This window comes from Anas acuta, chromosome 2 (genome assembly GCF_963932015.1).
Source record: "Anas acuta chromosome 2, bAnaAcu1.1, whole genome shotgun sequence".
Lineage (NCBI taxonomy): Eukaryota > Metazoa > Chordata > Aves > Anseriformes > Anatidae > Anas > Anas acuta.
The window spans coordinates 76,013,893-76,038,456 of NC_088980.1; the positions used below are offsets into that span (position 1 = coordinate 76,013,893).

At 34.6% G+C, this 24,564-nt stretch overlaps 1 protein-coding gene across 3 annotated transcripts in view; it reads right to left on the reverse strand.

Moving 5' to 3' along the window:
• The window catches only part of CDH9 (cadherin 9), a 115,231-nt gene extending 94,704 nt beyond the window's left edge, over positions 1–20,527 (reverse strand). For 2 of the 3 annotated variants that reach the window (XM_068670866.1, XM_068670864.1), the window contains exon 1: positions 20,249–20,527. The gene's annotated coding sequence lies outside the window, so the exon portion shown is untranslated. Of the gene's footprint in view, positions 1–18,138; positions 18,313–20,248 lie in introns of all 3 variants that reach the window. The other variant, XM_068670865.1, reaches the window with a different exon arrangement.
• Between the last annotated feature and the right edge of the window lie 4,037 nt (positions 20,528–24,564).

Here is a 24,564-nt window from a genome sequence, read left to right on the forward strand (position 1 = left end):
GAGAAAATACAACACAAAGAACTCGAGGTTTGAGATGAGAAAGGTTTAATTAAAGGGAAAGGGAATGGGGAGAAAAAGAAACCACAGAAACAGTGAGTCCGCACAGAAGCACAGAGAGAGGGAAAAAATTATTCTCTACTTCCCATCAACGACCGATGTTTGGCCACATTTGGAAGCAGGGCCTCAAAATGCATAGTGGTTGTTCAGGAGGAACAGCCCCCTCCCCCATGAGAGCCCCCCTTTTTATTGCTGAGTGTGACATCAGGTGTTATGGAATATCCCTTTGGTTGGTTTAGGTCAGCTGCCCTGGTGATGTCCCCTCCCCATCACTTGCCCACCCCCAGCCTGCTGGCTCTTGGGGGCTTGGAAGGAGTCCTGATGCTGTGCCAGCACTACGCAGCAATAGACACAACACTGGAGTGATTTCAGTGCTGTTCCAGCTACAAGTGCAGAGCACAGCACTGTGTGGGCTGCTGCAGGGAAAAGGTGACTCCAGCTCAGACAGACCCAACATAGCTTTCCAAAGAGATAGCACTCTAGATGTGGTCAGTTAAGCTTATCCTGATGCCTACAGAGAATACCTAACAGAGCAACAAGAACTTTGATCAGTAACTCAGATTTTGGCTTTCATTCTCAAGTTCATAGTAAAATTTATGTTACTTAAAGTTTTAAAGCCCTTTGGGGAAACAAATCCTCTAAAAAATAATCTATTGGTCTTTTTTTTTTTCTATCATTTTTTTCTGTTAAGTTTGTTGCTAGTTTTATTATTTTTCCCTTTAGAAAATATTTCTAAAGTAGTCTTTACTTTTCATTCCAAAATAAAACTTTTTTTTTTCAGAATTTTAAGACTTTCTATAGTATTTTTTGAATTTGACCTCTTCAAATTTGTACCATTAGTGCAAAGTTTGTGTATAGTTTATTGTTGCTATTGTAATAGGCAATTTCAAAAGACTACAGATCCATCTGGGATTGAGTCTAAAGATGGGAAAATATGTCATATGCATATGCGTTTAATCTTTTAATCTTTTAATCTGATCAGATGGCAGTTGTTATTGCTGATAACGAACTGTTTGACTGTTTGGTTACTTTGTTTCTGGAAACCAGAGACAGAAACTAGTTTATACCTGCTATCTTTCAAATTATGTGATATGTTTCCTGGTAACTCTTGAACCATACTTGAGTGTTAAACATATCTTATTATTAATTCCCAGAACTTGCAGATTTTCATGTGATTTATTTGAATTAATTGAAAACATATATAGTAATTTTAGATAACATTCTAGAATTACTCACACTTTTTGCCCTTTTCATCGTAAAACTCAGTATTATATGAAAGATATAACTGCATGAAATCATGTGTATGATTCTAGTTACAGAGTGAAAAACAAAAACAAAAACAAACAAAAAAAAAAAAAACAAGAACCACAACAGTTGAAATATGTCTGAAAACAGTTGATATAGCAAAGCATTTGGAAGGCATAAGGTAATGTCATCTGCTCTTGTACAGGTGCTTTGCCTCAAATAGCTGGGTATAATTAATCTTCAAATCTTATTTTTCCCATAAACTTCAATACCCATGACTTTCTCCCTTCCTTCTTACATTTCTAGAAGACAAAGGAAGAAATATATGAGGAACCCAATATGCTGTGCTTGAATCCCATACTGGTAAGAAAGTTCTGGCTTCATAGAAAACAAATTATCACAATTACATATTATGAAAAAAGAAAGTGCATAGGTGACCTTCAGGGATGCCTATGTCAGGCAATTTTTTTTGGAAAATTTTTCTTTATCTGCGAGTAGATACAGTAGAAACAAGGTTATGCTGCCTACAAATGCATTTCTACCCATTCTTTTTACATTTGTGATTCTGCAATCGTTATAGCAGCAAATTTTGATGTCACTTTGTAGTAGCATGGCTTCTGGTTTCATTGCTACTCTCAATAAAGAAAGCTAAATTGCCTTTTTTTTTTTTTCATGGAGACTGGTCACTTTATGACCAGTCTTTATGATCTAAATCTGGTTACTACAGTGATGATTTTATAATAAACAGTAAATGCTACTAATATATAGAATGAACAATAATGATCCTGCATGGTCAAATGCAATTGCTGTATTAGCACAGCTCTTTCGTCAGGATAATTCTGGATACTGTGAAGGGAAAATATGCTGCAATGGCATATTTAAGAGGGACAACATAATGTAACAATTTGAAATTACTAATTCATTTTTAATTGTTTAGCCCAACATCTTAATGAATGTTGAGGAATGACTAATTTTAGTAATAGAAAAAGCTAAACAAACTCTGTAGAATAATTCATTGACATACCCCTGACTCGATGTCCATATTTTTATATAAGGGTAATAAGAAAGCAATAGGAAGGAGTATGAATCTCTCTTCTAGCTGACAGAGAAGTCATTGAATAATGCTATTGAATTTTTCATAAACACTTTTTGCCAGAAATTCTATTTCTAGATGACTCAGTGTGGCATACATGGAGACATGGAGAAAATTGAATGGAATTATGCCCAGATATTAAAGTAGAAGAGTAACACCAATACTTTGACAAGTAAAATCCAAATTCAGAATGAAATATAACTATGCCTACATTGCTAGATTACTAGTCTTACAGCAGGAAAAAATCTTAAATCATAAAAGGATTTATTATATTGCATTCATTGATACCTTTTAACAGCTTTACTTTTTCCCCACCTTTCCCCTCTAATAAATCACCCTTATTTTACAAGAATTACTATTATTTATTTATTTACTATATTTATTTATTTATTTATTTATATTCTTCTGGAACAGTTACATGCCTTTTAATTTTTCAAGGATATGTTTCAAAATTTCCTGAAGCCAATGCATATAATCCAGTGGACTTTCAACTAAGTCACGGTATTGATGAAATTTTAAAAAAAGCAAATCAATGATATTTCATTTTATTTTTGACTCAAAGTTCTTAATGAAATAATAATAACATAGGAACAAAATTTGTTCCCTTCTGATCACTTATGTAGAGTGTTAGCTATCTGAAGTGCTTTCTTTTGTTTACCGTTCTCCCTCATTTTCTATTAATAGCACCACTAAAATAAGGAATAAACCATGTAAGAATTTTATGTTTCATTTTTATAGGTACTTAATGGACTAATGTTTAACATATTTCAAAAATATTTTAGTTACAGTTTTCCCTAGCTGGGAAATGCATATCTATTTTTATGGAATGCATAGATTCCATATATGTAATATATATTGCATATATTACATATATAAATATATGCAATATAATGGTGTTTTACAATAAACTTACAAAAAGTTGTTTTATTGTGTGCATTTGCCACTGTTAAGAAGGATTGGGGTGGGCTGAATAGGGAGATAAGGTGTTTTTTTTTCTTTTTTTTTGACATGATTTTCCTTATGAAGATATGTGCTATCCAAAAGAGGGAGCCATAGCATTGTACTATATCTTTTCACTTTATGAGATGATGAAACTGCTTACATTCTTTTAGTTCTTTTTCGTAATTGTTCTTGAAGATGATGCTAGCTCTGAGGTTTTCGTTATTGTTATTGTTTTAAAATGAATAAGCAATATTCAGGAGTAGATAATGCATCCTAATATTTTTTTTTGAGTTGATTGAAAAGATTATAATAAGATAAATATGTTTAAACAACAGAAAAATATCTTGTCATAAAGTTGGAGTCATGCATCTTGTTCTTGATTCCACCAGGTGCTTATGTTCAAATTTACAGACAAGTTTAATCTCTCTGTACTAATTTCCCACCTTACAAAACTGAATAAATAAATAAATAGGTAAAAATAAATTAAACTAACAAAGAACAGAGATTGATGTAAGTATTTGCAAAACACACTTAATTTCTTTGTCTATGAAGTAAGTGGGATGAGCATAAAATATTACTCTTAAGAACTGATGAGGCACCTACTTCTATGAAATCTTTGTTTGGAGGAATACTGCTTATAAAAGCACGACATGTGCTTTGGAAAGCATGGACTAGATTGCTTGCATACCTGAAGAGCCAGTGGACAGGGATGTATCTGAAGGAGTGGAATATAAAAGCAAATAGAGCATTAAATAAAACCTGCTTTACTTTTGTAATTTCTTTAGTGTTCTCCTTGCCTCTTCCCCATAGTTGTGTGTACTGCATGTGGACCTAAGGAGAGCCTTCCTGCTATTTTTGGCAACAGTGATGACAGAAAATAATGTTGGTACTATAGGCCTGTTTAGTAAATGAGAAATGAAAGGGCAAGTTAAAACCCTCAAGATACAAGTTCAAATACAAATGCTTCATTTAAGGCCACATATGTTCTAATGTTTTCACAGTGAAGGTGGTAAGGCACCAGAACATGTTGCCCAGAGAGGTTGTGGATGTCCCATCCCTGGAGTTGTTCAAGGCCAGCTTGGTTTTGGGGCTCTGAGCAGTGTTATTTGGTGATAGATTTCCCTGCCAATGGCAGTGGTGTTGGAACTGAATGATTTTTAAGGTCCCTTCGAACCAAAACCATTCTATGATTTTGGGATTCTATCTATGAAGATATATACTCAGCTTATATGCATATCCATATTGCAATTTGTATGAAATGTTTATTTTTTTCTTTAATTTCTTCTGCTATCTTCTTTCTTACTCCTAAGTAATATTAAATATAATAGCCTACATATAGGATGCAATCTAAACTATGCTTTTCTATTTTCAGTTTAATGAATGTTGAGTAAATACGGTAAAGGCAAGCGTAGATAGGAAGAGAGGCAAGGGGACAATAGAGGGTACAAACACTTGAGAATAAAAAGCTGCAGGAAAGCAGGATAAGTGTTCTTCAGAGGAAAAGTGTTAAAAGTTAAATGTGAATGTCCCATTCATAGCATATATTTGTTAAGTAAAGTTTGGCTGCCCTCTAGAATCACTGTTTTCTGTTATTCAGTTCAATAAATATATATGATTTTTTTCAGAGCTGATGAATGCCATCAGGTTCAAGTATTAAATTAGATTTATAAATGCTCATCAACTGTGCAAAAGAAAAAACAAAAAACAACAAAACAAAACTGTATATTTTCCCCTGGTTCTATTGTTTCATTTTTTTTGGAGATCCACTTACATTTTTTTGTCTCTAAGTGTTTCTTCACTACAGACATATGTGATTGTAGCACTTTATATGTTTCATAGGCCTCTGTTACTTTTTGTGGAACTTCAGATACACAAGTCTGGGAATAAGTATTATTCACAGAAATCAGAATTTACCACAGTGAAGGCACTAATTGTTTCTACTGCAATATAGATAAGTTTTAGGAAAACTCCTATGTTACTGGTATGATAAATTTTGAGTGGTTCCAGTGCAAAGTAGAGAAGGCATGCAAATTTGTTTTTGAGAAAAGCAATCAACTAAATAAAGCATAACAGAATAAACATTCCACCTTTTTCCATCTCAGCCCTTAAAATAGTTAAACCGCACAATGCATCTAAGCAATTGCTTCTTCCCTCTGAAATTCTTTAGAAGGTTTTTGGAGTTTTTGCTTATTTCCTTTAACACATAAGGTCAGTTCATCATGTGATGTGCCTTGTAGGAACAGCTTCTGACTTGCCTTCCCCAAAATTTTTTTTAACAAAACACTTGAACTCAGAACTTGAACCCTCCCAGGAATTTGCTCCAACAAAATGTTTGGACTCAAAACTCGAAAAAAAAGATAGGATTACTTGAATCAGTTTATGTTCACCAAATTATTATTTACTAAGTGTTGTTTACCATCCATAATTTGCTCTCATTACAAGTATTATTCACAAGTCCTTGTAAAAGATAACTTCTTTTGTTGGAATATTTTAAAAATTATTTTCTTCAATTTTAGCATCATTTTTTTCAGAAGCATCTATTATATAGCCTCACAATATGTAAACCATTGTCCACTTCACTTCTGTTGTGACATTGTGTGGAAGCTAAAAAACACTTTTTCTTAGTTCCCAAACTGAGCCCCTTCCCCTTCCCCCCCCCCCCCCAATAAATGTTATAATGAAAGTTTTTAATTTTCACAGAAGATAATTTCATTGCATTAAAAATTGTTATGAACTGCCATTAAGTCATTGTTAAATAAATGATGAACTAGAGGTTAAACCTATTTCTTGACCTTTAACTTTCCCTTCTGGTTTTGAGGAATAAATAGAAAAAACGCAATTATTAAAACCAGCTTGTAAGCATTGAAATAATACTATATTGAAATATAATATGTATAAATCTTAGCTTTGATGTGACTCCCTTGAAAATACAAATATAAATAAAAATACAAATGCTTACTCCAGACATGTTTTTATTTTGTTTTCCCTATTTGGTATATGAAAATATGTTTTGTTTTGTTTTGTTTTGTTTTTCATTTATGTTCACCAAAGTTCTTTTATATGCCATCAGGCTTATTCTGAATATTCTATTGCCAAATCAAAAACATGTAATATTTTCAATGTATTGTTTTGTTGTACTTATGTAAGTTCTCTGCTATACACTAAACCACTATTCACACTTAATTGTTATTTGTTTAAAAGACAGGATGTATCTACACCTATACTATAATAATAATAATAATAATAATAATAATAATAATAATAATGATAAAATGGTCAATAAGAATTTATTTAGTTACTTAGTAGATGGAATTTCCATTTTCTGGTGATTTTTCTATTACACGTACTACTATATTTTTTTTTCTTTCTGAAAGCCAATGTATTCCAGATTTTTATGATGTGTTTATTTCAGTAGCAACATTGTTTTTGCATGTATTCAAAATTTTATTTACATTCCCTCCATTTATTCCCTCCATCACTTACACAGAACATTCTTTCAATAAGCAATTAAACTTTGTAGGGGTAGAGTTTGTTGTTGTTGTTCTGTTCTGTGTTTTTTCTTTCTTGAATGCTCTAATTTTCTCTAGTGTACAAAATGTTTGTCTGTTTGTTTATCTTTTTTGCTTTTCTAGTCTTCATAGGAAATTTAAGAACTTTGAATTTTTTGGACATATTCTGTATCAATATAAAGATTCTGCTAAGCTCTGTCACATTTCTGTATTTTTCCACAATTTTTGTTAGACTCCAGCCACTTAGAGTCTCTGTCTTTTAATTAAATTTTCTTTAATGATACACACATTTTAATGCCTAGAGAAGCAATAGCATCTCTAGCAGGTGTATACGTCTGGTTTTATGTTTTTGTTTTAAAGTAAACAATTTTTAGCCCTGTGTATAATTTTAAAATCTGTATTGCACGTTTACTTATTGTTCTTTTTTTTTTTTTTTTTTTTTTTTTTGTTGCTCAGATAAAACTCTTAAGTTTATCTAATAAAGAAATGTATACCCAATATTTCACAATCTTGTATTTGTACCATTTTAAACCATACTGAAATTATATTTCAATCTCATTTTGGAGGTTGAACAAGTTGTAATTTTACTTTCTTTCCCACTCTTTGCAGAAAGAACCATTTTTAAACTGTCTGGATTCTACTCTAACTTTGTACTCTGATGTATCAGAAATCAGTACTTGGTGACATTTTGCAATACAATTTCCTCTGACATTTACATTGAAAGGAGTGTGGAGTTATTCCACTTATTTGCTTGAGTCCTGATGACTTAAATGCCGGAGATAATACATTTAAAAAAATAATTGTCCAAGTCAGATTTTTTTTTACATATTTTATATACATTGTACATGTACTTTGTCGTATATTATGTACCTACACCCATTATGTCCACATGCACATTATACACATTAATGTGATTCAGTGCACATACCAACTGTAGAGAAAGAATGTGAAGGGGCTGGAAAGAAAAACTGTTATCACTTAACATTGTTCCTAATTACAGAATGGTTGACCACTTTTCCCCTAGCTCATTTCCTATCCAGCTTGCAAACTGTGGTGTGGATCAGGTACTTCAGGTGTTCATACATGGGTGTGCAACTGTGTGGCAAATTCTGCTCTTTCTGGCCCTCCACAACTATCAGGTCCTGTGCTCTGCTCAGTAATGGCCATGACACTGTTTTGTCCCTTTATAAAGATTGGATCTAAATATTACTTATGTTCATGGTAACACTAATCTAAACTGAGTTGAGGCTTCTGTGAAGACTACGTGCACTTCTGTTTACCTGTACCTTACACTTAACAGCTTTCACAAAACACTTTGAAATACTTTGTTGTAATTGCTGACTGTTAATTGGCAATTTCCAAAGGGCACCACATGAATACCAATTTACTTGGTCACTAATATGACATTGACCTTCCAGTTCACAGTAAAATGGAACCATATCATTATAAAGATATTACATATGAGGCAGTATTACTTATTTACATATCTAATTTTCTCTATTCCTAGTATTTCTTCTTCAAGATTTAATTTCAATATTGATTCTGCATCCAATGAGAAAACCTGTTATTTGAGTTAGAAAATTGCCTTTTTTCGTGGACAGTAAGCTATAACTGTTACACTCTTTTGTACCAGTAATTAAACAGGTCTTCAAATTTAATAATAAAAGTGTTTATTCTCAGCTCAGCTGCAGTCAAAACTTAAACTTATGCAATGCAAAATTATATCCATGCAAGTTTTTTTATACATGCAAATTAAAACTATAACATTTAAAACTCATTTCTAACACTGTGCTATCCATACCTTTCTGTTTATTCTTCTCTTCTTCAGTGATATCAAAATCACAACCAAGTCTGAATTCTTCATTCTTAATCCCTTTCAGAACCATTTGTGTGCATTCAGTATATGAAGTATATAAACACAAGGTTACTTAGGCCATGTGCCATTTTTATAAACTTCTAATCTGTTGAAAATGAAGTAGGCAGATTCGTTCTAAGTTGTTTTCTTTTAATTGTTATTTTTTACAGGCCCTATACACATTTTCCATCAGAAAAGTGGGATTCCATCTGACAAATATAAACCTACTAGGCATTTATATATTTATTTATTTATTTATTTATTTATTCATTTATTTTTATGGGTTTCTGCAGAGAGAGTCTGTAGACTCAAGGGATAAAAACCACTGACTTAAAACATTGTATATCCAGTTAGTTGTTTAGTGTTGCATTCTGTGAGAACTGGGTTCAGTGTCTTTAATTTACAAATGATAAATTGACTTTCACTTAAAGAATAGGCAATATTTTCCATGTTGGAAGAATTTTGAAATATTATTAACAATTCTATTAAATAACCATTATATTTTTTGCCAGCCAGTCACTGTCAGTGGCCATAAATGTGACAGAAAAGTATGCAGATGGGCTGATAAATGACTGTCTTAATACGACGACAATCTGTGGATTCTGGGTGGTGCTGTGGGTACACGAACTTAGGCCAGGTTGGATCCTAGGTTTCAGTTCCTTTCCTGGCCCTTTTTGGAGGTCTCTTAAGGATAGAGTACAGACATTAGTGATTCTTAAGACCTTAATCTTTCATTGTTAAAATATCAATAAAGTGTTAAGACAAATGTTAAGGCATCAATTTTTTGGACAAGGGCTCAATTTGATTTGGAATGAGGGGAAGGGTCTTTACCTACTCTTGATAGAACAGTTTGGTCTCCAGAGCAAAGGGAACAGACTTTTTCACTGACATATCACCATATGGTGTAGAGTATGACCTTTTTTTCCACAGTTCCCTCAGAATGGAGCACCATTTAGAAACTTCTGCCCCCTCCACTGTCCATTCCTTTCTTCAAATTCCAAGTCTCTTTGACCCCATGAAAATCAATAACCAGCCAGCCCAAATCACAGCAAGGACACAGCAAAGCCAGGTGCTACAGAAGGCAGTGAGAGAAGGCCCTAGACGGGCACAGAGTATAAGAGATAAATGTTGGAAATGTACTGCTGTAATATTGAAAGTACTTTTGGTTATTAGCATCATGCAGATTAAGATTCTACTGGGATCCTGAGGTACTCCTGGTCACTAGTAGAAGAAATCATAATGCACCTAACTCTCACTAGTAAGTCAACTTCAACTTTTTAATTACACTTATTTGTCTCCATAAATATATACATATATATGTAAGTAGAGCACATGTATGTTCTTGCATCTAAATATTGATTTTTACACTGATTATGTTCGAATTTCTTTCACATGTAATTTCACAGAAATGCAAAAAAATAAACCAAATGAACACTGACAAATACTTTTTATTAAATTCTGAGTGAGATAAACTCCAAGTATTAACAAACACCTATTCCTAACATTAATTAATATGGCTGGCAAAGTATTAAGACTTATCAATTCTTAGACACAACAGTTTCACATACCATATGGTAATATTCCATTTCTTGTGGGGAAAAAAAAAAAAAAAAAAAAAAGCAATCTATGCTACTTCTAAAGATGAACTCCCCTATAGTTACAGGGTAAATAACTCTTCCTCATTTAAGGATAAGTACTGGTAAGTACTGGGATAGGTACTGTTTGTCACCCATGCCTGAGAAAACAATTGCTTGTAAATGAAGATGGTAGTTACATACTATGACAATCTTTTTTATTTAAAGCTTAACACCGACAGTTTTGTATTTTATCAATAGGATAAGAAATACCAGAATATTTCACTTAGTGTGCCTCAGAATTAACCAGTGTAGACTACATGGAGCGGTAATAGAGCACGTCTATATCTTCCTTGTTCTCTTCAGATACTCAACAGTGGCCACTGTTGCAGAAACTGTAGCTTAAAAGGATCATCACTTGACCTCTAAATTAGCAGGATAAAGTTAAACTTCAAGATCAAAAAAGTAAAGTAGTAATAAGAAGCCAACTTTGCATTTGCACTATAGAAAGGCATTTAAATGAAAGTTAGCAGAAATACTGTTTGGTCTACCTTGGGTTTGATCATTTAGATAAACATGAAGTAAGACTGAAAACTGCATTTTAGCAACAAGATTCCCAGTTTCCTAGATGACTATCCCTTGAGGTAAGAAACAGTGAGACAAGCTGAAAATCCCATTTTGAAATAGTCACTTAAATTTTCCGTAGGAATTTTAGAGTAAAAATCGATACCTCACTGAAGGTAACCTGTTATCACAGAATCAAAGAATCACAGAACTGTAGGGGTTGGAAGGGACCTTGAAAGATCATCAGGTCCAACCCCCCTGCCAAAGTAGGTTCCTCTGAGCATGCTGCCCAGGTAGGCGTCCAGACAGGCCTTGAATATCTCCAGAGAAGGAGACACATATGCTACATCAACGTAGGTGGATTAGTTATCACTTCCTTTTCCGGGAAATTATGGCCTTAATATAAAGTTATTGACTGAAGTAGAAATTCTTTATCCTTTCAAGCTTTTCCTTCTGGACTAATAGTATAGGTAGAGCAGCTGTTTCACTGTGATTTCCTCTGATATTCACCTGTCTAGATCTGTTGTTAAAGTACACAAATATGAAATCACCTGCTAAGCTCTCACTCTGTTGGGTTTACATGGCAAGGTTTTGGTAGTCCAGGCACTGGAGGGGTGGCCTCTGTGAGCAGAGTCCAGTAGCTGCCCCATGTGAGATCAGAGACAGCTCCAGCTGGCTCCAAAAGGGACACGCTGATGGCCAGAGATGAGATGGGTAGGCATCTGGGAGAGAAGATTGAAGGAAGAGAAGAAACAGCTGGGCAAAAGCAGCTGGGGGAGAGGAGTGATAAATAGCCCTGCAGACCCCAAGGTGAGTGCAAAAGGAGGGCAGAAGCAGAAGTTCCTCTGTGGCCTGTGGAGAGGCCCATGGTGGAGTAGGCTGAGTCCCTGCAGCCCATGTAGAGCAGATCTCTACACTGCAGCCAGTAGAGGAGCCCCTCATGGGGTAAGGAAAGAGAGTGATCATGAAGGAGCAGCAGATGATGAAGTACAAAATGCAACTCCTAGCCCCTGTTCCACTGTGCTGCTCAGGGGAGGGCATAGAAGAGAGTGAATGAGGGGGAGAAGGTGTTCTTAATTTGCGTTTAATTTCTGCTTCAGTCTGTTATTAATAGGCAATAAATTATAGCAATTGCCCTAATTTGAGTCTGTTTTGCCCATGACAGTAATTGGTGAACAATCTCCCTATCTTTATCTCAACCCTTGAGCACTTTTAATCATATTTTCTCCCCCTCTTCCTGTGAGGAGAGGGACTGAGAGTGTGATTGTGGTGAAGTTTAGCTGCCCACTAGGGTACTACTGCCATGCACACCAACCCAGAACATATGAGGATTTTACCTCACCTACTATTGGGTAAAATCTATTCCACGTTATAGTGCAAGTACATGTGAGTTTCATGACACTGATGCTATGCACATAAACAAGATATCTATGTCTAGATCTATATATCTAAGTCTATATGGATGCTAATATCATCATAGTCAGATATATAGAGACATACATATGTAGATCTTGATATCAATAGAGATATATAGATATACATACACATATATATATGTGTGTGTGTTTTCACAAGCAATAAAATTTCAGTATTTCTTTATTGCCTCCTAAATTCATGGTTTGACTAGCATGAAATTTAATTTGTGCTAATCAACTTGAAGTGAAGCAGAAAATTAATATGAATCATTTATTTTTCTTTCTACACCAATGTTCCCCTAGTTATGTTCCTTAAAAGCATGTATTTGCAGATTTCAGCTCTCCTTCTGTACAAATTAATTATTTGGATCCTGTTGGCACAGAAGGCATTTAGACAAGCTACAGTATTCAACAACAGTTCATTTTGGTCTTGTATGTGGTGTAGCAGCCCACAGTATGGCATTTAAAAAGATCTCGAATCAAGTAATCCAGAACCTTATGCTGATTTATACAAATCTTTATATAGCTCCAGGTTCATGATTTCTCCCATGTAACTTTGAAGTGGGAGCCTTTCTTCTTTCTTTCTCCAGAGAACTGATGAATCTTTATATCAAGATGGCAGGTTTCCTTTTAGTGACTGGGCATGTTCCTTAACACTCACATGTGGTTGCTACAATTACTGTCATGGTTTTTAATGTCGGAGATTCCCATCTGTAGATCCTAGGAAAGTGCCCAGTGACATAAACAAGGCATAGTTGCTGTTTCAAACTACCTGGGCTTTCATAAAAATATCACTTAGGTTGTCGTCCTGATCTCATATAATTTTCTGACTCTCAAAAGCAGTGACACTCTTTCTGAACAGAAGATCCTCTTTATATTATGAGACCTGGAATGTTAAGCCTTTTGTAGTTAGTGCTTAAGTCTCAATTTAGTCCTGCTCAAGGCTCCAAACATGAGCATCTGCTACTCCTAGTGTGCTGCACATACAGATATGTACAGAAACTGCACAAGAGATTTCTGGTTTTATCTGCAATTTCTCAGAAATCTTTAGACATATGTTTTCTTTGAAATCATCATTCATATATTCCTTGCCTTTAATGAATACATTTCTTGAATAGTCAAATGGTCTTGTGTCTGTGTATAGCAGTGCAGTTCAATATTTAAATAGTTAGTCAATATAATCCTTACAAGTAGTTTTTAAAAATCTATCTATTGGATGTGTAGTTTTTTAGTTTTGGGAAAGCATTATGAACTAAAATCTGAACATGCTGTGGACAGAAAAAACATGGAGGACTTTATATTTTTGACACATTTATCTGTGGAGCAATGTTATAGGGGACTGTTAAACAAATTTGGTCTAAAATTTAAATGAGAATTGTATGAATGTAAATTCAAATGGCAAATAAATAATTGGAGATAATACCTTTGGCAGGAGTGCTAAATCTTTTCTTCTAGCAGTGCTAATAGGTATGCATCTGGATGAGCAACAACATTAAGCACACTCCTTATCCATTACCTGTTAGATTCAACCTTTTCAGGTCTATGTCAAACAGCATGAATAAGCATCTTTTGTTTTACTTTTTTTCTTTTCCAAAAAAAACTTAATTCCGTAGTGCAGTCTAGCCACTTCCTAACTTATTCCCTTTTTGATCTCCAGAGAGTTTTTTTTCACTTTTCTGAATCCAAACTTTAAGGAAAAGTTCTCAGACAGTAATTTTTTGATGACTTGTAACTTAAAGCAGCTGTAGGTAGTTTCTGGAGAGCTTCTCTTTAATTGCTTAAAAAAAAAAAAATAAAAAAATAAATCCTGAATTACATTAAATACATGACTAATAGTTCTGTTTTGAACATTGTGTTGTTTGCTGAAGGTTTGCCTTCATGAGTAGGATTTATCACTAGGATTATGAATGGAAGAGCAGGCAGCATCAGTATGTTGGCTTATATTGAAATACAACCCATATTTGTATAACATTGCAAAACTTGCAACTTGAAGTCCTATGTAAGTTCTCAGCCTTGATACAATTGCTACTAATTCTGCTGCTATTAGTATTACTATTGCTACTACTACTACTAATAATAGAATAATATTGTCAGTATCATATGTAAAGAAGGTCCATCTCTTTGAAGGAAAATCAAAAGAGAAATTTATTTTCTTTAGAACACTTAGGGTTTTTACTTAGTGTTTACATCTTGGAAAGATACAAATGCAATCAAAAAGTATGTCTTGGTTAGGAAATAAGACGTATATCACACAGATTTAAAACCACTAGATTTTAAAGATCTAACTCATCTTCTCATAATCCATGGGATGCAGATAACAATAAAGAAAAAAGAGTCCATATTAATTTTGAGATATATTTCTATTTTTCAACAAGTCTGTATTCTCATTGGAGGTAAAATTTTCTTTTACATTTGGGAAGCAAATGTAAGGATTACTGCAAATCTTGCAGGAAATAAGAAAATATTTTCTGTAATGTAATATTCTTATTATTAGTCTGAGGAAAATATAAATTTTTATCAGCTAGAATCATTATGAAAACACAGATTCAGCACTCTGAGTAAGGGAAATACACAGAAGTAATTTCACTGGCTTTGGTGGGACTAGTCTTTTGTTACTCATTCTGAATAAGGACTCCAGAACCTGGCACAAACACAGTTCTCATGACAAATAATTTAGGCAACTACAAGAATTATTTTTAAAATGCCTATTTGTCTCTGTTTTTGTTTTCTGCTCCTACAAAGACAGAATCCTTTCCATGAGATTTCCCACAATCTGCACCCATGCTTTAAAATTCAGGATAAAAGAAAGAATGTGTTTCCAATAGTTTCTTATTGCAAACCTTGGTATCTGATTCCATTATTATAAAGAATTATGATAAAGAATAAAGTAAAAAAATGAAAGTATTCTGATAAAAAATAATGCATAGTAGGCAACAAATTTCAACCAGAAACTTGCACTGCAAGCTTAAGTAAACCCATTTTAATCTACTGATTTCTTTAATCTTTTGTAATTCTTCTTATAATTTGCCTGGGTTTATGTATATAAATGTGTCTCCGGGTATATATATGAAAAAAAACTATTAATGAGCTGGAGTTATTCTGATTTGTTAAATTTGTGTACGAGCAGTTTACTGATACCCTTAAATCACATAAAACCTATAACTTTTGTATTTAAACATGTTAATTTTAAATTGTACTGTGCCTTTTTTTTTTTTTTTTTTTCTAAATAGAAGTAGTGAGATTAACTTTCCCCTTCTCCCGAGCACACACTGTTTTTACTTTACCTCTTTGTCATCTCTTTAGGAACAAATAGTGAATGACGGAATATAGATGAAATAAAGAACAACTATGTCAGTAAGGTCTTGATCTGAAGATGTTAGATCATTATACTTTTTACATTTCCTTTACTGAACAATCTTATCCAATGTGATGTTTTATTGAATCATTTTTTGAGAGGTGTCAAAATATAAATGCCAAATTCTGCACTTATGCGTATCAATGTAACTGATCATTATTTTCTGAAATTAGTGGATAAATCTATATATTGCTGGATATAATGTGTGTATGAATTATTAATTGCCTCCAATGGAACAATTAAAGTCTAAGCAAGCTGAGATCATCTCCTTATGAAAATCAGTGTGTAGTTTGTTTGATAATGATGAAAAGGCTTGCTGTTTCCATCCCCAAACAAACAAACAAAAAAAAGCATTAGCCACAATTTTCTCTATTTCACTGAATCTTTTGTTAGATATCATTAGGCATCATTTATAAAGAACATGTTTTGATTTTGGAAAAACAATTTAGGAGCTCATTCTCAAAATATTATACACACTGGGAAAACGATTTCAGTATTTCTTGGAAAACTGGGTTCTCTGTACAACGACAAGCATGGCCCAACACTAATATTCTTTCAGGCAAAATTTTCACAAAGTTGGTGGTTATTTCCCTTTACTAGGGTTTGTGAGGCCAGAGAAGCCTGAATAAAATTTAATGTCTAGAAAACTTATACTTAGATAAACCTCCGTGATATTTGCATTTTCATGTCAGAAGATTCTAATATCAGACCTACATTTGTGTGAAACAGGGAAAACTGAATCTAATATGATGCTGTCTTCATGTTGTTTTTACTCTTACTACTAAGAGGTATGAAATTTAAATATATAAATTTACTTTTAATAGGAAAATTTTGTAAAAATTTTGTAATGTAAAAATGTAAATGTAAAAATACTGGCCATTATTTGAGGCATTCCATTTTGCAGTTGCAGAAATATATTTCCAAAGAAAAATTAAAGGCTGTTTGTAGTATTATTTAAGTACTCCAGGCACATTTATTTTCATGCATATTGGTGCACTTGTGTATGGGAAAGCAGAGGCCCAATTCCAGCCCTGGCTCTGCCATGGAGCTGCTGAGAGTGAGTCACCTGAACCCTCTGTGCAGCAGTCTCTGTTTATGGGATGAAGACAATACCACCCATCTCCTGTTTTGAGATTGCAGACTGAAGGTTAGAAATATCACTCTTCACATTTTTTCTTTTCTATAACTACACTATGCGTTCAAAAATTATTTATTTCTGAAACATCATCATTTTAGAGCTTTCTTATAAGCTGCAGTATATATGCAGTATTAGTCTTTTTGTCCCTGAAGTTAGAAAAAACATTTTCCTTCAAGTAAAGCATGCCCAGTTTTGCTAGAATTTTCTGCTGTAAACACATACTGCAATCTGGTCAAGAGTGGTCCATCCTGTTCAGTCATGGCAGGCAAGTAGGCCTCAGTGCCACTGGATGTTTTATCATAATCGGTTGCTGAAAAACAGCAGAGTAACTTGCCTTTTGCCACTCAGCGATTTACTATTTGTTTAAAACACAAAAGAAGAAAGTTATTAAAATGATGCTTGAGTGCTTTTATGAGAATTCTTTCTTTCATAGCTGAGAATCATTTCCTCTTTCTTTATTTTCCTTTTCCTCTCAAGCCCTTTTAGCAAAATTTGGGATTTATTCCCACAAATGACTTTCCATAAACTCTCTCACTTGCATACAGTACGCAGTTAGCTTTCACTCAGACATCCCTATTCATGTTCAAATATTTGCGCTTCTGCAGATAACATTTGCATGTAACACCTGCTGCAAGCCTTAGAAATTCAGAAGGCTTTCTGATATGAGTGGGAGAGGCATTTTTGTCTAGGCTTTTGCTCCAGTTGCCTTCTACAGTTAAATATCACTGACTGCATGAAAGGAAACTATAAAATTGTATGTATGATATTTTCCTATATCCAGGTCTGTGTAGTCCAGTTTTGTTGCAAACATAAGATTTGTGCAGGAATCAGGAGATGTTTTAAACAGTGTTCATTACTGAGTTTTGATTTCCGTTAAGGTCTTGCTGCATTTCCAGAAGAGTTCACAAAATTAGGAGAAGATGGGGGGGGGAAAGGATAATAGTTCAATATTTTGGTTCATCTGTAAAAATAGATAAAAGATTGTGTGTGTGATTTATTCTATAATACATCCAAACTCTTAAGTAATAATTGTTCCTTCATGCATCCTACTATTGTCAATCTTTGGACAGTGTCAGGAGATATCCATCTACCTTTCTTTATCTCCTGAACAAACTCCTCCTCGAAATAAATTGTGAGTCCTGTTCCTTTTGACCTTTACCTCTCAACACTTTTGCCAGTAGATTCTCTGCAAACCATCTTGTAGGGTTTCAGAAACAATTTCCTGGTGCCAGGATGTAAATGACTGTCAGAATTCAGTTGTGTAGTTCTTTCTACAACATTGTGGGTAATAACATTTAAACTGGTGTATTTAAACTACTGTATTTTGTTTGGTGGATAAGCTGGGTAATGAAATCATCCTCACTGGCTGATTCAGTGATCAGAGTGCTTACCTGCCAACCCAACCTTGCTGGGTGCAACAGAGCAGCAGCCAGTTGAGATCCCCCAAATGAGCTAAGTGAGCTGCTGTCTGGAGAGGAGGACACTTTTGGAATGGACTTTTGGAATGGTCACTTCTGCAAACAAGTGTGAACATGGTGAAAACCTGAAGCACTCTGAACATGGATCTGCACAAAACAGATGGCAGGGCTGTTTCAATCCACAGTTTCTCTCCAAACTTCTTTTTGTGTTTAGGTGATACACACTAGATACTTACACAACTCTATTTTTCTGTAATAATGATTGCAACAAAGAATCTGAAATGAAATACTCTACTTTGCTCACACAAATATATGAAAAACTTTGATTGTTGAAATCTCCCCATCAAGATTAAAAAGACTTGACAACTTTTGGGGGTGAAACTTTAGTGTCTACTAACAACCTAAAGTATTTCCGGATTTAAAATTAATCTTATTTATCTAACTTAAAATAATAATAATAATAATAAATATTTATTTGCTCCATATGCATTTGATTATATAACGTGATCTTGTAAAAGTGTTATATCTTTGTTAACAGAAAATGTCATTATCTGTCAGCATATTTAATGTTATCTTGAATTCATATTGTTACATAGTGAAGGTAAAATTACAGGACAATATATTTTATCTGTAAAATTGACAGATAGCAGTAAGACTGTATTACAACCTAATGTAATTCTAAAGAGTTAACAATAATCATAGAAAAGATATAACATGAGACATCTAAATATTTAATTAGTCCATTCTCACTTTTTGGAACACACATTAACATTTAAATGTGCAAAATGACTTGAAAACTGATTTTTGAAGAGCTGTCATTAACAAGTATTATCATAACCATCAATATTATTTATTAAACAACACATTTGATCCCATTAGCAAAATTATCGCAAGTATTACTCTTTTCTTTTTATCCATATTTGTCCTTATCATGAGAAACTGGTGCAACACTCAACAACGGAGCACAAACCTGCTGTGATTTAAGCAAATCATTAGTTTTGTCACCGACTGTAATCAGAACAAGACTCTTTGATTGTAAATTTGTCTCCTGCAAATGGAAAATATCCTAATCAAACTACCATTCTATTATTCTGACCTGCTACTTAAATCTGTTTGTGAGAAGGCATGTGGCTACTGTATGCACTTTGCTGTACGACTGCAAGGGATATCGATTTCTTTATAGTTCATATGCATCATTCTTTCTTTGAAGCACCTCTGCTCAGTGAAATCAAATGGATGTGACTGCCTGTTCCTTGCATGTGGAAAGAAAAAGCAAAATGGCATTCACTGTGCAATTGCTTTCTGCTTGTTACTTCAAAATCAAGTGGTCAGTTTGGCCTTTATGCTTTCTGCGCTACTCTCTGTAGCCTGGTAAGGCTACTTCTGGAAAACACCCTTATACTTTTAGCCTGTTGACTTTGACTTACTGTGCTGAATATCCAAAGGAACACCTGCCTCGGCTCTCAATCTTTCTGAACCTTGAGTTTTCCCCTTGACGTGACACATACAAAAATACTATTTTCTCTACCACTATAGGAAAAGAAACAAAACAAAAACAAACAAACAAATAACAACAACAAAAAAAGCACCAGTACTATTCTTATTAATAGTAAAAACCTCTTCATCCTTCTTAACTGGGTTTGCTTTGACTAGATGGTTTCAGTAAAAACAGAGGTAAAAGACAGAAAAGGATCATAGTTTCCATCTGGACAGGTGAACCCCCCGCCCCCCCCCCCCAAAGAAGTTAGGCTGTATTGTTACAGTTGTATTGCAGTAAAAAAAATAAATGATGAAAGTAATACTCTGTCTAACAGTATTGACAGATAGCATGCATATTAATAGATTTCTAATACGTACAAGAAGTTGTAATATATACAGCATCAGAAGTTTAGATTTCAGTAATCCAGTATGATTATTTTAATTCCTTTCTCAAAAGTGCTCTTCTGACCTCCTCCTCCCCCTCCCCACTCCAACCCCCGAAAAAGTGTCTGTAAAGGGTTATTCATCTGTTGTCCATTTTGAAGAAAAATCTGCTTTTTTTGCTGCCAGCAATTTCTCTGCTAGGGAAAGTTAATCTACTCACCGTGTCTGCCAGCGTGAGCCTGTCTCTGTCCGTCCAGTGCTGCTTCTCTACCTGCTTCTTCCCTTCTGCCTCGTACTGTATCTCCAGTGCTGTGTGTGCTTGCTAGGGCTGCCTCTCTCCCAGCATCACTTTTAACTCAGGCAGCCAGGGAGCTGAAGCCAAAGGGACTCTCTATCTGATTGGTTTCCATTCAGTGCCCCTGATTAATAAGAATCGTCCCTCACTGAGAGAGATGTTGCTGCTGATAGAGCTGCAGTGCTCAAGACGAGGAGGTTTGGGGCTGGGAGGGGGCGTGGGGGGGACCAGCTTTGCCAGCCATACAGTGATTTGCAAGTGAATGCAGTGGGAGGGTTCAGAGAGGAGGGCTTTGTTAAGGACCCTCTTATTAACTGAGACTTAAATACAGAGACTCATGCTACTAGCTCAGTTTGATCTGTTTTCTGTTTTAATAATAAGGAGAAAGTCATGCCCATAACCTGTGAATTAACTGGAGAAAAGATTTACCCTAATTATCTACAGCAGCAGTTCAGTGCCATTTGCGTGCACATATTCATTGAAGAATGCAAAATTATCTCATACCATTATAGTGAAAAACGATTTGAAGTTGAAAGAAAGCACAGTGGAGGAGATTTCCCCTTGTACTAAATAGGTTTACAACACCAGTGTCACTTACAGCTGTTGATAATGATAGGCTTGTTACTGTATCTGAAAGTGAACATAATGTAAAGTTGCAAAGGATGTTTCAGGAATTATGGTTAATAATGTTCATGTCATTCACAGACATATATGGTTTTGCCAGTCACACAAATGAAATTTCCTGCTTCCTGGTACAGTCTGTTTGGATATGAGTAACCACTGCTCCCCACAATGTTACCACTGTGCAATATTGCAAAATATTGCAATTTGCTTGAACCACTTCAAGCATGGTCACCCAAACCCTAAGATGAAACCATCAAAATGAAATAAAAATAAAAATAAAAATGAAGTATTGTAAGTCCTGTGAATTTCTGTGGGCTTCTGGGTACTACTAATAATTATTTCAGCCACGGATATAAGTTAAACATTTACAATAGGACTTCTAGGAACAGATACTTTGCCACCACTTTCTGTACCAACAACTCCTGAAGATAACCTTTAGTAGATGTCTGTTGTGGGCACCAGTAGAATAGCATGAAATGCTACAAAGTTTGGTTTTCTGGGACTGTAGCACAATTAATTTAGTACCAACATTTCATTCTAAGAAAGATGGACCATGCTGTGAGTTTCTAATTACGAAATGTCATTAGGTTTAAGGGTTCAATAACTGGGGTGATAGGAGGAATCTGTTTATTTTGTTGGAGAAACCTTACTATAACAGAATGTTTACATCAAATAGCCAACTGAGAAAAACTAAGTAAATTATTCCCTTTTTTTATGCCCTTATTATTGTTTTGATACTACCATTGACGAGCTCAGCACAGTCATATTCACAGCACACTGTTTCTAATGAGAACCATTTCACTATTAGATCCCATTTGAAATGATTAAGGGATTGATACAATTCATATAGACATCAGTCAGAGCCTTTCCATTGATTTCAGTGGCAGTTAAATTGGTCCCGGAATGAACTAAGTCTTCTCTGAGAATGCTGCACATCCATTAAAACAGTATTTGCATATGTGTAACTGAGTGCAGAATTCAGCCTAACACTCTGAAAATCAAAAATCAAAATCCAGAGCCAGAATAAAATAAGGCAGTTTACCTCAGCTAAAATATATATTAAAACAGTTTAAAACACCATGTTCATTTCATGGTCAGTCCACTTTAGCAGATATACTGGATAAAAATGTTTAGTAAAATTTTTTGTTTCAGTAAATACATAAGAAAATTAAAAAAAAAAAAAAAAAAAAGACACAGGCAGACAACAGTATATCTCTGGTGTCCTGTGGTCCCAGCACAACCTTAAATCTTGGGGATTCCAGACGATATTTACTTAACAGGAAAATAGATGGATGGTAAAAATGCATGAGTAATGTCTACTTTTTTTTCAAATTTTTGGTGTTTTTTTTACTATTTTGGATGTTTGGGAACACTGTTTTTACTCTAGCCAGTATTAGGGGATCATACAGGTACAGAGGAATCCCACAAACTGGAGAGATATAAAAGGCATCTTTGCACAACTCTTCCTTGAGTTTTAGAAGGCATTATTCCCTGGCAGCTGTAGGTCTGGCTTCTTTAAAGGCAGCCATAGATCAGTTCAATACTAGGCACTGAGAACACATAAACGAGAAAGGCTCTGTTCCTGTTGATGGCATCTAAAAGTTTGTATTAAAACAAGCATTATTTATATTAGACGGCATAATGCTTGCTTTCTCAGATATGTATTTCATGGTGTTGTAAATACAGCACAGTGACTACTACAGGGGAAAAAGCTGAAATAAAGTGCTATACATTCACAAACTAGTGGTACTTCTAATGCAAACAGTATTGCATGATGGGGGAAAAGAGTTTTGCAATATACACTGTAAATGGAATATACATAAAAGTAGGCCAAAAAGGAAAAAACATAGGTGTGACAGTAACTAGGCAGAGATGGGTGGAAATCTGAGGCTGTGCTCTAACTCACAGAAGGCAACTTCATATAAAAGAGGAAAAATAAAATGCTCCTTCTGAAAATGAGTGGACAGAAGGAAAGAGATACAGAAAAGCAGAAAGTGCACCAAAAGGGTAAGCAGGATTGCTTTTATTGCAAGTCAGGCTGTACTTCAGTTTTATGTTTTATGAAGTCTTTCTGGAATTGGGTCTCTTCTCTTCTGACCCTTCTTCATCTTCCTTTCTTTTTCTTCCTAAAGATATTTCTGCTGGCATCCATGGGAGGCAGTGATTACACACCCAATCTTCGTTGAAATTCTGAACATTTCCATATTTCACAGAGGCTAAAATCACTCAGCATTGCATGGAGTTGGGCTTGTTGCCATGTTAAATCATTCTGAGTTCAATCACAGTTTGCCATCATTTTTTCTTTTCCTGACAGGTTTACACTTAACTTGGTTAGGCAAAACTAAATTCAAATAAAACTTCAGAAGATGAAAGGAGTCATCTGTCTCTATCCACATGTTTCTCCACCTATATCCAGTCAGTGGACAATATCTAGAAATCTACTGGTGGCACTGTGAAATGTTATATAACATCTTCCTAGGTTTCTCCTGATAAGCTGAGACAGGCCTGAATTGTCACTAATCTGCATTCCTGATGAAGTCCTAGGGTCTGTAAGGAAAAATTGGCCCAGGGTTTGGTAGTAACACTTTCCCTTCAGTCTGGTACTTATATGACATTTTCCATTGTCAGAATTGTTGAACAGGTATTTAATCTTTCTCAGATAAGAGACTTTATGTGATTTAATTTTTCTCACATAAGAGACTTTATGTGATGCCAAAAAAGAACAGAGATGAACAGAATGAAGGAAAAAAAAAAAAAAAAAAAAAAGCATGTATGTAAGGAAAGCTCTGTGAGATTCAAAAGAACAAAGCAAACAGCTGTGCAACATGAGTTCTGGTCATGTTCATGATCATGTTCACCTGAACCTTTAAGAGTCTGAAACAAAAAGAAAATGATGAAATAATTATCAACTAGTTCTAATCACAACTGTATTTTCAATTAGTCAATCATTGAAAAGATAATAAAAAGATGAAAATAAAACACCATTAACTTCTCTAGTTTTTCTCCAAGATTTCTTCTCTCTTTCTGTGAAAGACTTTAAATGATTCAATTGCTAACGAATATGACAAAGTGTATGACTTTGAAAGATTGACAGAACATTACTAAATCAGAGCTGACAAGGTCTGGCAGGGTTTTGTCTGCCCCCCTTTGATATACATAAGATAGGGCATAAGAGAGAATAAGAATTCTCCTTTCCCCCTTTCAAACCTCTTCTTTTAGTACAGTTACTCAGGCAGCTGCCACACTGCCTTGTCTGAGGGAGAATTACAATACTTTATCTGGATCTAAGTTCCCAAAACAGACGAGAGGAGGGAAGATTCGTGTGTGGGTGGGAGAAGAATATAACAAGGCCAAAACATGCTGAGAACAATTAGATATTGCTAAACTTTGAGATGTTTTTAAATAAGGCAAAGCTGAAACAAACACATATGCCAGACTTAATTGTATATGTGTTTTCAGAAAGACAACAGTAAAAGCTTTAGTTAAGAATATATTCAACAGTCAGTTCTACAGCTTAATCTGTGTGCTCCAATCAAAGTTTGTTAAAGTCAATTAAATCCCTCAAATTGAATTTTTGGCAGCTTGGTAAAACCAAATGATTTTTCTTTTTAGGTAGA